This window comes from Sparus aurata, chromosome 14 (genome assembly GCF_900880675.1).
Source record: "Sparus aurata chromosome 14, fSpaAur1.1, whole genome shotgun sequence".
Taxonomy (NCBI): domain Eukaryota; kingdom Metazoa; phylum Chordata; class Actinopteri; order Spariformes; family Sparidae; genus Sparus; species Sparus aurata.
In genome coordinates, this window is record NC_044200.1 from 5,329,257 (window position 1) to 5,341,993 (window position 12,737).

A 12,737-nucleotide genomic window follows, 5' to 3' on the forward strand; every position below is an offset into this window, starting at 1 on the left:
TATAACATTGGATAAAGCTTGCTAACAAGCTGACATTAGTTTGCAGTCATTATCATGCAACAGCAATAGTATGATTCAATATCTCAAGCCACGTTATGTGCCAGTGCCAGTGAGATCATTTGTGAAATCATTTCCATTATAAGACAATATAAATGGTATGAATAGCACTGCGCCATAACAAAGTAAATACAAGGAAACACAAATGTCATTATGTCATAACTGGTATTATACTAAGTTGAATCAGAATAAAAATAACATCAAATAAAATCAAAACATCACTTTGAGGATTACTAAAGTTATTCTTATTAGTATTGTTCTCAATGTTTTTTGTTTCAGGATTTGGAATTGACTCTGGAAGGAGTGGCACACATGGAGATGTACTGCCTGGATGAGGGTACACTGCGTCTTGTTAGGATGATGTGGAACAACATCTTTGCTCTGGAGGACAGCCAAGATGTGGGCAGCGATAACCGAGAGTTTCGGTTTGCTTCCTACCGGCGATTTACGATCTGGCAGGATGGGCATCAGAGAAGAGGGAACTGAAGGCCGATACCGAGCTGCTGTGTTCTTCGTATCTGGTTGAACTTCCCTGACCCCTTTGCAAACTACACAGATTACAAAGAAGCTCCGTTTAGGGTGCCTGACTGATATTTTCTCCTGTTTCCTCCACTTTCATCCAAAAATAAAAACTATTTATGTACATTATATATTTTTATATTTATTTTCAAAGTTTACAGTATTTTTCAAATTTGCAGTATGTACAAAGTTTTATTTTGTTTACATGTTTATAATAAAATAAATGTGTGGAAAACAAGATGGTCTTGTCTTCTCTCTTTTCTTGCTCACGTCTCTGGATCATGTAGCTGAGGCCTTTATGGAGAGAAGAGAACAGTAGCATTAGAACACATACCAATGCTCCATAATCAAATCTGGTAATTATCATGTTATATTATAACATTTTACAATGTTTTGTCTTTATTCTGAAAAGATTGAAATTCCTAATGACCAAAACTTAGAAAGTGAAAACATACTAACCCCTCAGACACTGGTTCAATTGGTGATAATCGATGAGAGAGTTTAGCAGCTATTCGCTTGCTGGGTGTTGATGCTCTCATCTCCTTACTTCCCCGAGTAGCAGCTTCAGGAGTCTGCTTGTTCTGATAGCTGGAAAACAGCAATATTTTAAAAAGTTAGAGTCTCAGTCAGCAAGCTGGCTGTGACTTTGCTACCTTGGTGTCTTTTCTCTTTGGTCAGAACAACTATGGCCATGCAATGTTTGCCTGTAACAATAATAATATCAAAATACTTGCCTCAGTCAGTACTATTGTGTGTTTCACTTTTACAAACAATTTCTCCTGCTTTACTTACAACGTAATGTATAATGTCTGGAGCAATCTTGTGTGTAAGGTACAACAAGAGAAGAATAAAGGCTAAATGCTCTATTGATGAGTTGAGACCACTCTTTTAGCCCACCCACCCCAAAGGACTCAACCACACAGACGTGCTTCACAAGCAAGGTCGTAATAATAATAACAATAATAATAACTTTATCAGACCTGTAGACGCGCACAATATCAATTATTATATAGCACCACCTGAGCTCGTTTACATTGTGCACTTCACGGTTAGCTCTAAACTGCCTTTTATTCAGCTACATCACAACAGTATCATCAACTCGTCAACACAATAGCCCCCAAGCCATAGCCTGTAAATACCGTTACTGTACACCCCAAATACTGTATTTACCAGGGACAAGAACGAGACGGGAGCCGGTGCTGTGTGTATGATATATTTCACTGTACAGATTGTAAAGCCCACTGAGGCAATGTGATTGTGATTTTGGGCTATATAAATAAGATTGATTTGATAGCCGTATCCCCTACACCCACGAAGCAGCCGGGAAGCCGGCTCGCTGTGTGTAGCTAGCGGCTAATATGACTACATAGACCCAAACAAACCGTTAGCCTGTTGCTACAGCCAGCTGCTAACGTCACCTCCCAGATACAAGTTGGGCTTTTGGTCCCATATCTAAAAGGGCATATTTCTAACTATTCGGTTTCAGACTGAAGGACCTTGGAAAATGCGCAGTCTGTAACTTATCAGTGTTACAAGCAGTGGACTAAGTTACATGTTAGCGGCTAGCGCTACGTTAGCCGCTAACGCTACGTTAGAAGCTGACGCTACTTTGCACTTTAGCTCACTCCGAGTCCTCGGTGATCTCATAAGATTTTCAAATCAAGCTCTAAAAATGACCTGTAATGTATTCTTACCTGGTTACAAGGAAATTAGCCATGTCAGCATCCGTTTTCAGTCCCAGTTCAAACTGAAGCTGCCTCCATGAGTCGAAGGCATATCCAATGTATATTCGCTTGCCAGCCCGCTTTAGTCATAACTTCTTTTAGACTCACGACTTGCTACTGATAAAAACCTTCGTTTTCTTCTTCGTATTACTTTTTAGTGGACTTTGTGTGGTGGTGGGTCGTTTTCCGGCCGTAGCAGAGCCCATAACAACACAAACAGTATTTCCGGGACTGCGCTTGTCTTTTTCCGGTCTCCAAGCTGTCGAGGACGCGCGTTCAGCGTCAGATAACGTCATGTCCGCAGGGCTGCGCGGGAAATTCGGACCCCGAATAGCAGTACATCATGCAGCACACAGCCTGTTCAAGGCAATGGGGAGATATGTGTGTGGGCTCATTCTTTTTGGTTTTGAACGCTTCATCACCCATTAGCATTAAAATACTTATAATGAATGTTTATTTTTTCACAAATCCTGCCCTAAGTTCCTTTAATATAGGGTTAGGGTTAGTGTTAGGGCCAGTCTTCATTTTCACTGTGTTGAGTTGCCTGTCACTCTATACATTTATGAATGCTGAGTAGTTTCTACTGTGACTAGTGAGCTCAGCTGACATGTGAATACAGCAGCGCCCCTTTAAATTGTAATGTGACTCAAAGGTAAACAAAGATCTGCTGGCATCAGAACCACAGTTATGTGGTCATTCCCTGCAGATTTCGATACATTGTAGACGCTTTTGTCCATCACGGACACGCAGCTGGTGACCTGACAGCAAACACCGCTTGAATGTCAGTGACCGATGGAGAATGCATCGTGTTTTGGTCAGACGTGAAGTGTTCCTGCCACAGTCACGGTGGATTCACACTGGTAGAACCGTCACGTAATTACCATTGTGCTATCAGTTTACTGTGATTACATTTGCATATTACCATAATGGAGGACCATTTGCAAAAGCGAGAATGAAACGCATCTGCATTTCTACTTTAGGGTGAAGCACAAACATGTTTTTGGCTCATGTGAATATAATCTCTGACGAAAGATCAGTAGAAAAGCACCTCTTTAGTGTGACGCGCTCGCAATTTAAAATCTTCTTCCTTTGGTTCAGTAGTTTGTACTGCACGCCCCACATATTTTTCAGCTTTTGCCAAATACACAACGCAGCGCATTTTGCATCAGCATATTCATAATGCATAAATTAGCATCAAAACACACATCTTGAGGCATGAAGAGAAAGTTGGGAAGTGAGGACGTGTGAGTGCTCCTTACATCAAACAGGCGTGACATTTACCATTTCCATTCAGATTTTTGTTTTTTTTCCTCTAAAGAAACAATCTGTCGAAATGATTTCTGGGATGAATGTAAAACTGCGCATATCAATATTTCATGTACATAAACACTGCTTTTTGATTCAAAGGTCAAGTATGTTGTGGAGTTTCGGCTCGCTTGACCATTCAGGAGAGAGGAAGAAAACGAGAGAGACACCGATGAATTACGTTGAAGCAGTTTGTTCAAACATGATTGCAGAGGAACAAAAAAAAACCCAGCACAACTGTATAACAAGTGCATTGACGAGTTAATCCTATGGAACCTCCCCAATGTTCAGATCATATCCGCAGCTCGGAAAGCACCCCTCCCATGCATGGTTACCTGTTTAACAACACATAAGACAGATCGCAGATAGACTGAAGGCCATCCTGCGAGTTTACGTAAACGACAGCCTTGGTTTGTCAGACATTTTGTAGACAGCAGCTTCGAACTGCTGAGCTCTAAAAGACCATGAGAGATATAAACTCATAGACAGTGATGTGCACAAGGGGGGGTCGCCCCCCCTCGTGACCCAATTGTTGAAAAAAACGCGCGCTAAAGTGCCCTCCTGAGAGCCAAAACGCGTGCTAAAGTGCCCTCCTGAGAGCCAAAACATGCGCTAAAGTGCCCTCCTGAGAGCCCAAAAAGCATGCTGAAGTGCCCTCTTGGTTGGCAAAACACACTAAACTGCCCCCTTGGCTGGTTAAAACATGATAAACTGCCCTCTTGGGAGCCAAAACGCGCGCTAAAGTGCCCTCTTGAGAGCCAAAACGCGTGCTAAAGCGCCCTCTTGGGAGCCAAAACGCACACTAAAGCGCCCTCTTAGGAGCCAAAACACGCACTAAAGCGTCCTCTTGGGAGCCAAAACGCGCGCTAAAGTGCCCTTCTTTTCGCCCCTGCCCTTCAAAAAGTCTGCGCACGCCACTGCTCATAGATCAGATGTCACTTTGCCCTCATCCATACCTCATGGGGCCTAACCTTTATACAGGATACGTACGACATCTTATCCTGTGGGGCCGGAATGTTCTGGGCCGTAGTTTTCCAACACAAAGTACTTGCAGACACACAGCCTCTCCGCATTTGACTGGATATGGGAGACTTGACTGGCTTTAGATGCATACTGCTGAAGTCATTAGATAAATGTCTGAATGAGTTTTCTGACGCTCACTGAAACAAAATGGCGGCGAGGACAAATGACAGGAAGGAGCGCGGCAAAATATTCACCTGCACTCCAGACTTTATCGTCGAGAGAAGCTCGGGGACGCACTTCAGGAACACGCGGCGTTGTCGATGCTGCTTGAGCGGAGCGACCGTGTGTGACGGCGTGAGAGCTTTTAATCAGACAGTGATGGAAACACTCGCTCTAAGGGTTCCCTGGCCAACTGCATGTCGTTTATCATACTTTCCGTTTTTAGTGTGCTGCCATTGTGAATTCAATGTCGTTTTTATGAAGAAAAAAAAAACAGTCTTAATCACAATGTTATTAATGTTAAGAGGGCGCTGCCTCTCCAACCCCAGTGAGACTGCTATTAAAGAGTTAGCCTGTTGAATTAACACACTAATGACTGCTCAGGTCTAAGGACTTCAAGTGAGCGCTTTAATTCTGACTGATTTGTAAGATCGTTCCTGATGGGTGGCTTAAAAATAGTAATTGCAGCAGAGGTATTTTTAGTTGTGTTAGCAGTGTGTCTCTACTGGTGACGCGTCGCGTAAAAAGCAATTGTACTTGTGCCCATGTCGGTCTTAAAATAGGTGTGGTCAGGCGCATTGATAGCGCATTGCTGTCTTGACACAGCAGAAAGCGACTGCGCCATAGACCAACAAAAAGCTGGTCTGAAGTCAAAGGCGCTGAATTTTTTTCCTGCTTCATAAAGAGAGCATTGTTCAGACAGTAAGATGTGCCCACGCAGGTGGGTTCACAACACTCGTACCCTTGGATTGTATCATTTGGGAGGCTGCTTTTAATGTTTCACCACAACAAATGTCGTGGCACGTTCAAGCATCAAAACTTGAAGCTGTACTTAAAATAAAATTGACAGGACAGAGGAAACTCTCCAGAGGAAACGGAATGCAACCCATGGTGAGGGTAGAGGGTGCAGCAACCACGGACAACATACCTTTCCTTTGGTGAAGACGAATGCCACTGTTAAATATCAGTGTACCAAGTCCTGCCACACCTGGCTTTGTAAGGAATGGAAGATGACACTTTCATTGGTTCCATACATGTTACACCCGTCAAAACCCCCCAAAAATACACCCCGTTTACACCGTGTTACACTTTCTGTCCGGATTATTCACCGTTGAATGAGCAAAATTTAGTTGGACGTGCCTAAACACACTTGCTCCTTAGAACATTTTAATAGTGCCCATAGTCTCACACAGTTATTTCACCAGTTAGCTCTTGCGCTCTTGTGAACACAAGTGCTCACCCTTACATCACCCCCAAGGATCCAGAATGAAGCCTTTATATAAAGACATATTAACAAGGTCATTTAGCTGGAAGGTGGGGGATGGATGCAGTCCCATCCCTGCCTATCTGTTAAGGAAGTGCTGGTGTGGCCATGTGTAAATACAAGTGATGAGACCTGGTGTAAAGCCAAGTGTGATGAATTGAAAGAGAAATGCCTGGATACGTCTGGAAGAGTCTCCACGCAACACTTCCATGATCTGCGGTATAGCTGAAGTTCAGACTTGGTCGGGGCTGCGTCTGCTGTCATCTCGCATCAGTGACATCGAGATAAAAAAGAGCCTGGATCTGGAGATGACATGCCTGCGTCGTGTCGAGCTGCAGGTCTGACGTGACGGTGAGGATCCGCTGGCACTGCGGCACAGCGATTGGACGCGCCCCCTTAAACCTTCTTCAGTAATGTTGCTCCCTTAGTCTGGAGGGGCAGGGTGGAAAATCCAAAGTGACTGGAATTATGTAAAGTAACACACCACTGGCTTTTTATAGAAGGCGCCCGCCTCCCGTCGGCATGGTTACTGGCCGCCGTAATTGGCCCCCCATTTCTGGTGGTGTGAACCGAGGCTTTCCTCCTGTCACCGTTGTCTGTGCGCGGTTCTGGATAATCAAGGTGGTGACAGAGAGGTGAACAAATTTGACTTTGGCAAATCAACACACACGCACACATTCTGCTTTCACCTACTTGTTGTTAATGGCAGCCGCTTCTGTACGCTGTTGCATTCGGCCCGCTCGTCTGACGGCGTCAGCTGTACTCTGCCCTCTTATCAACCTGTGACATGCCCATATGCCTCCTTAAAGTGTCCCAAATTTCATTTTTTTGCCTTCACATGCAACTCAGATCTGATGTTTTCCAACTGGCATGAGCATCAATAAGGCAGCCACGTCCCTTTCCATGTGCTGATATGTGACACATCTCGATAAACCTCACGTCGAAAGCAAGTGACCCACATGCGACTTGTATTTTTAACGCCGGCATCACAATGCGTTGGCGTTGCCGTGACGATAAATAATTCTTCATTCACCTGAGACAGCCATTGTAATTTTTTGGCTCCGCGGAGGACGATGAGACACACGAATTCGGAAGAAAGAACAGCGGTTTGACTGGTATTCGGGGAGACGTATCAGCTCAGTTAAACGCAAACTGGAATGGGATGGAGACAGGAGGGGGAGGCTGAGCGGCAGAAACAGATGCGACGTCTTCTGTTATTGTCACCCGCCTTTAGAACGCCGCTGTCAGGTCGGATTGTCACCAGATATGGAATACAACAGGGAATACTGATGAATAAGGTGTGATCGCAGCCTTGTCCACACTCATTCTCCTTCCGAAGGTCTGTTTCTAACTTTGATTCGAACAGGAAGGGAGTAAGAAAAAAACCTACTTATACACACACACACACACGTGCAGGCGAAGGATCTTGCTTCTTGTACATCATGTACCTGAAAATCTCACACACAGCGACAAAAAACCTTCACAGTCTCATCAATCCCATCTGCCAGCGGCCCAGCGCACATTCATTACAGCTGCGTAGAGCACTTGATAACTCGACGCTGATCCACACTCTATTTATTTGCACTGACAAGATAATATGCAGGCCCGCGAAGCCTCAGAGTGTCACTCAACATTACAAAAACGAAAGCGTGTAAATTGCGATTCCAGGCCCTTATGAATCACCGCGCTCCATCGCTGACAGGTGTAGCCCTCCACGCCTGTGTAAAACGCATCGCACGCGCCATGCACGATGCTTTATCATTTAATTGCAGACATTTTTTTTTTTGCATTTTGTGCGTAAAACCTTCCCACTCTGAGTTCAAGTTGAAACAGTAAAATGCACTCGAAAACATGGAGCGAGTTCTTCCTTTTTAAAAGGAGTCCCGTCTCGACCCGACGTCTGAAAAGTGTGCGTTTTGGTCGAGCTCAGCAGTATCCCCGGACACTATTTTGAAGCCGGATAAAAAAAGAAACAGAATGAAAGCCGTCGTGAAGATAGAATGCAAATTAAATATGCAAGAAAAACAAAAACACCACCTACGACAAAACACCTTAGTAGGCTGCAGCCCAGTGCTCTATAACAATGGATGATAGTAGGTGTTAGGCAGTGTTGTCAAAATACTAACTTAACTGTCAGGATTATTTCACACTTCAGATGGAGACCTTCTTCGGTCTTCATTAAATCGCTGGCAGGTTGTCGAGCCATCACGCTGTGCAGGCGCCACACACATCTTCAACAGTGACAGGGGAGCATGTGAATTACTGCAACGACCTCAACTCTGATCGTCCAGGCTGAGGTTCAAGTGCAGTTTACAAGTTAGCATTCAGAAACAACAATGTTTTTATAGTTGATTTTGGATTGCCAAGCGAATGTGAATTGTGAAATGTGAGTCAGATGTAGAGGCTGAGAACCCGGACTGTTGAGCAACTGAAGTCGTACATCAAGCAAGAATGGGAAGAATTCCACCCACAGAGCTTCAACAATTAGTGTCCGCAGTTACCAAACACTTATTGAGTGTTTGTTTGAAGGAAAAGTGATGTAACACAGTGGTAAACATGCCCCTGTCCCAGCTCTTTTGGAACGTGTTGCCGGCATCAAATTCAAAATGAGCGAATAAAAAAATAGAGTTGATCAGTTTGAACGTTAAATATCTTGTATTTGTTGCATTTTAAATTGAATATGGGTTGAAAAAGACCTTATTACCTCATTACTATTGTAAACATTTCAATTCTGAGTTTGGATTTCTTCTCAAAAACTACGTATTAAGGAAAAGACTGTCGCTTGGGTTAAAATAAGCATATGACTTTAAGTGAGGTTATGTATGCGATGCAAGTTAAGTTGCGTTTTAAGTTCAAATAACTCACTGTTGACTTCTGGTTTTACATGAGACATGGACAGTGGTATCCTGTGTTTGTTTCACCCACCGTCCTCCCCACTCATGGGGACTTTTCATAGATTTATAATAGAATTAGGTAGGGAATGCAAAGTGGTGATGTCAAAAATATTGAAATATCCATAAATCAAGACTGTAGAGCTTTTTGTTTGCCACTGCTTTTCACTGAATTAATTTCAAGGCTTTTAACTGCACTGTCTTGTCTCTTTTAAACCTGTTCTATTTTAGCTTGCTTTCCTATTTCTTAACTTGGTTTAATGTTCTGTTTCTTGATGTCTTCCTATTTGTTTTTAATGTATTTGAAATGCAACTTTTAATGTCTTTCATTGTAATTTTTATGCCCATGTAACGCACTTTGAGTTCCCTCGCGTCTGAATTGTGCTATACAAATAAACTTGCCTTAAAGGAGAACTTATGTCGATTTAAACATGCAGCTTCATTGCTCAAGCTACCCTTGACTTGCCAGTACCGAAGACGCGAACACATTTGGTCCAGCCATTACAGAGCTCCGTGAACGGAGACTTAGCATTAACAGCTAACAGCATGGGGTCAGAACTTTACACTGTGTTTTAAGCATCTTAACATGCTCCACATCTCACACCAAAAGTTATGCAACATCAGCAGACACCTTACAACACAGCACTGTAGCGTGTATGACTCAAAATGAATAAAAAAGTAGTTAAAACAGTGTGTTTGTGCAAGGAGCTACTTACCTGTTTGTTGACATCCGTGTCTTCCGGTAGCTAGACCAAACTAGTCAATCCGTCGAGCGTGCACTTACTCCCTCACTGGCGGAGACGGAAACGTATTCCAGCATTTTCGTGTTTCTGTTCATAATGTACATGTCCATGTTACAGCCTGTCATGAGCCATGAGCCTTACAATAGCCTGTTAAGCCTGTTAAGTGCACACTCGATGGATATGCTAGTTTGGTCTAGCTACCGGAAGACGCGGATGTCAACAAACAGGTAAGTAGCTGCTTGCACAAACACACTGTTTTAACTACTTTTTTATTCAGTTTGAGTCATACACGCTACAGTGCTGTGTTGTAAGGTGTCTGCTGATGTTGCATAACTTTTGGTGTGAGATGTGGAGCATGTTAAGACGCTTAAAACACAGTGTAAAGTTCTGACCCCATGCTGTTAGCGTTCAATGCTAAGTCTCCGTTCACGGAGCTCTGTAATTGCTGGACCAAATGTTTTCGCGTCTTCGGTACTGGCAAGTCAAGGGTAGCTTGAGCAATGAAGCTGCATGTTTAAATCGACCGAAGTTCTCCTTTAAGTATTGATTCTGAATATTTGAGTTGACACATCCACGGCTGTTGTGCCCACAAAGCCGCACACACAGTCCATCAGTAAATTAACTTAGATGCTGGTGTGCTTAACACACAGTACACAAGCTGCGTGCACAACAACGGTCACTTCTGGGTAGAAAACTGGCAGATGATTTATTTTATAGATATGCGAAATCTGCAACTTGTTTATTTCTGGCGTCGCTCTCAGCCGTTACTGGAACATTTACAGATATGTAGAAAACATGGTGGTCTGACCTATTTGGCATTTCTGATGTCGACAGTTGGTGACTCTACATTAGGTCTGTGGCTGAAGTCTCATTGTGCCCATTTGGTTTTGGTAAAGGTCACAAAATCAAAATGGACAATACAGAAATATCGGAAATTGAAAAATATAAAAAATGTACAGGTTTGCGTTAGAAAACTTCAGTACCTGAGCAGTGTGCTTAAGGTCAATTCAAGGCCACCAGAGTTTGAATTCGATTTTCCAGTCCCGGTAAATGTTGCTTCCTTCAAGGTGTCTGATAATGGCTCATCTCTCTGGCTCTTCTTCCCTTTTCATTATTACTTTTTTCAGACATCCTGAGTGTGACGGAGGGGCTGACGGCGTACAGCAGCAGCAGCGGCTGACGCTTGTTGAACAGAGCTCTGTGATAGCGGGAGTCATTTGGAGTTTAGCGGAGACAGTGTCGTCACAGTTGACAAGCTCGCCGCCGATCATCCGGGAGACATCAAAGGCAGAAATGAACTGAGTCGACAAGCTGCTGGCTGCCTTCGGAGGAGGGCGAGGAACCTTACAGCTTCGATTTTTATCTGCACCGCCGGCGATCTGGGAAGTTTAGCGACGGACAACAACTATTTTACACCCTCACTCCTACAGAACAAAGGTCAAATGTCAGGCTAGTGTGGTTTAATGATCAGATAACCTGCACCCTTCTTAACAAACCTTTTCTAAAATATACATAGTTTCGCTTCTTTCAGCCCTTGTGTTTTAAAAAATGTACCATATAACCTTGTGAAAATCTTTCACAGCTTGTGAGCAACTCTTTAAGTTAACAGAGCTGCAGGTTTTTTCCCCCCCCTCAGCTTGGCTTGTTGCTAGGAAACATCCAAATAGATTTCTGACCCTGTTCATCACTCGGCTGCTGTGATCGTGTCTTATCTGTATTGTCCAAAATGTGTCTGTCTGGCGCAGCTGTAGGCCCGTCGCGAGCACTTCCTGACATCAGCGATAACCAACGCGTTGCCTTTGCATCGAGATTGCCGACCGCACGTCCAAGTCCGCCGCGTGCCGGCTGGGTTGTGATTACATGACCAGCCGCAAAACGTGAATCATTAAAAGCTACAATAACCAAAGGGCGGGTCAGTCGTGATTTTGGACCTGTTCTTCATCTACATATTCGGTTTTAAGACAATTATCATTTCACCCTTTGTTTACAAGCTGCATAGGAGGTTTCTCTGGGGCTCTGTGAACAATGTGTTTGATATAATCTAATGAATGCTGATGCCGTGAGAATTCTCTTATGTACACTACACCTGATAGAATTGTACTCGTACGGCGCGGCTTATTTCTACCCCCAGGCCCCCGAGCACGTTAATCGGTCCGCGGTTCTATATATTCCTTCTTCCTCGCGTAACAAAACTCGTTTAATTCTGTCACTGTATAATTAACCTGCCTTTATCTGTGTTTATGGTGTTAGCTCTACGGCAACGATACACAACAAACAGTACATCTGTGTTAAATACCCTCGTCTGCGTGCAGTAATTTAAACAAGTGGATGCTGATGTATAAGCTATGCATATTCATTTCCATTTCCTGCGCATTTAATGGGACTGAAAAGAAGAACATATGGTCAGGATGCACACAACTCACGCTTTACCGTACCAGGTGCACAAAAGGCTCTATTTTCAACAATATTTTAAAGATGGTTGTGTGATCAGTGGGGGTATGATGGAACACCGAAGTCGTGGTTCAGAACATACTTTGTTTTTTCGGCTCATGGTTCGGTACAAGCTTGGTACAATTGGAAAAAAGGAACAGAAAGTTCCCAAATTAACTTACCTTCCACAGACAGCAGCGTAACCCCAAGTTTCCACTGGGACCCGTCATGGCCGTGATACGGTCACTGGAGCGAATTGCAGCGGTGCTTTCACCAGTTGGCCGTGCCACCTTCAGCGGCGTCTCCTGCTCCGTGGAGAATAAGCACCGAGTCCCTTTTTTGCAGAAGCTGACAGCAGCATCAGTCTGCACAGAGCAGATCTACCCAGACAGAAAGTCAGACAGAGGAACTACAGAGCCCAATTAAAATAAAAAATAAAACACCCAGTGGTGACTCGGGCTCTACGGGACAACAAAGTTGGCATTATTAACAACATACGCGCTCAAAACAGACAAGTCAAACGATTTCACTTTGTAGCCTACTTAACCACAATAGAAGCAGGGACATCGAGGAGAAATGGTGAAGTAAACACCATCTGAGCAAGTCGACAACATCAGGCAGG

The 12,737-nt window shown here is 43.8% G+C and overlaps 1 long non-coding RNA gene across 1 annotated transcript; it reads right to left on the reverse strand.

Annotated features, from left to right (window-relative positions):
- Window positions 1-813: 813 nt before the first annotated feature.
- LOC115595657 (uncharacterized) lies at window positions 814-2,338 on the reverse strand. Its single transcript, XR_003986743.1, has 3 exons — window positions 2,271-2,338; window positions 1,036-1,164; window positions 814-870 (listed from the first exon to the last, which is right to left on the reverse strand). It is a non-coding gene; the product is annotated as an uncharacterized LOC115595657 (long non-coding RNA).
- Between the last annotated feature and the right edge of the window lie 10,399 nt (window positions 2,339-12,737).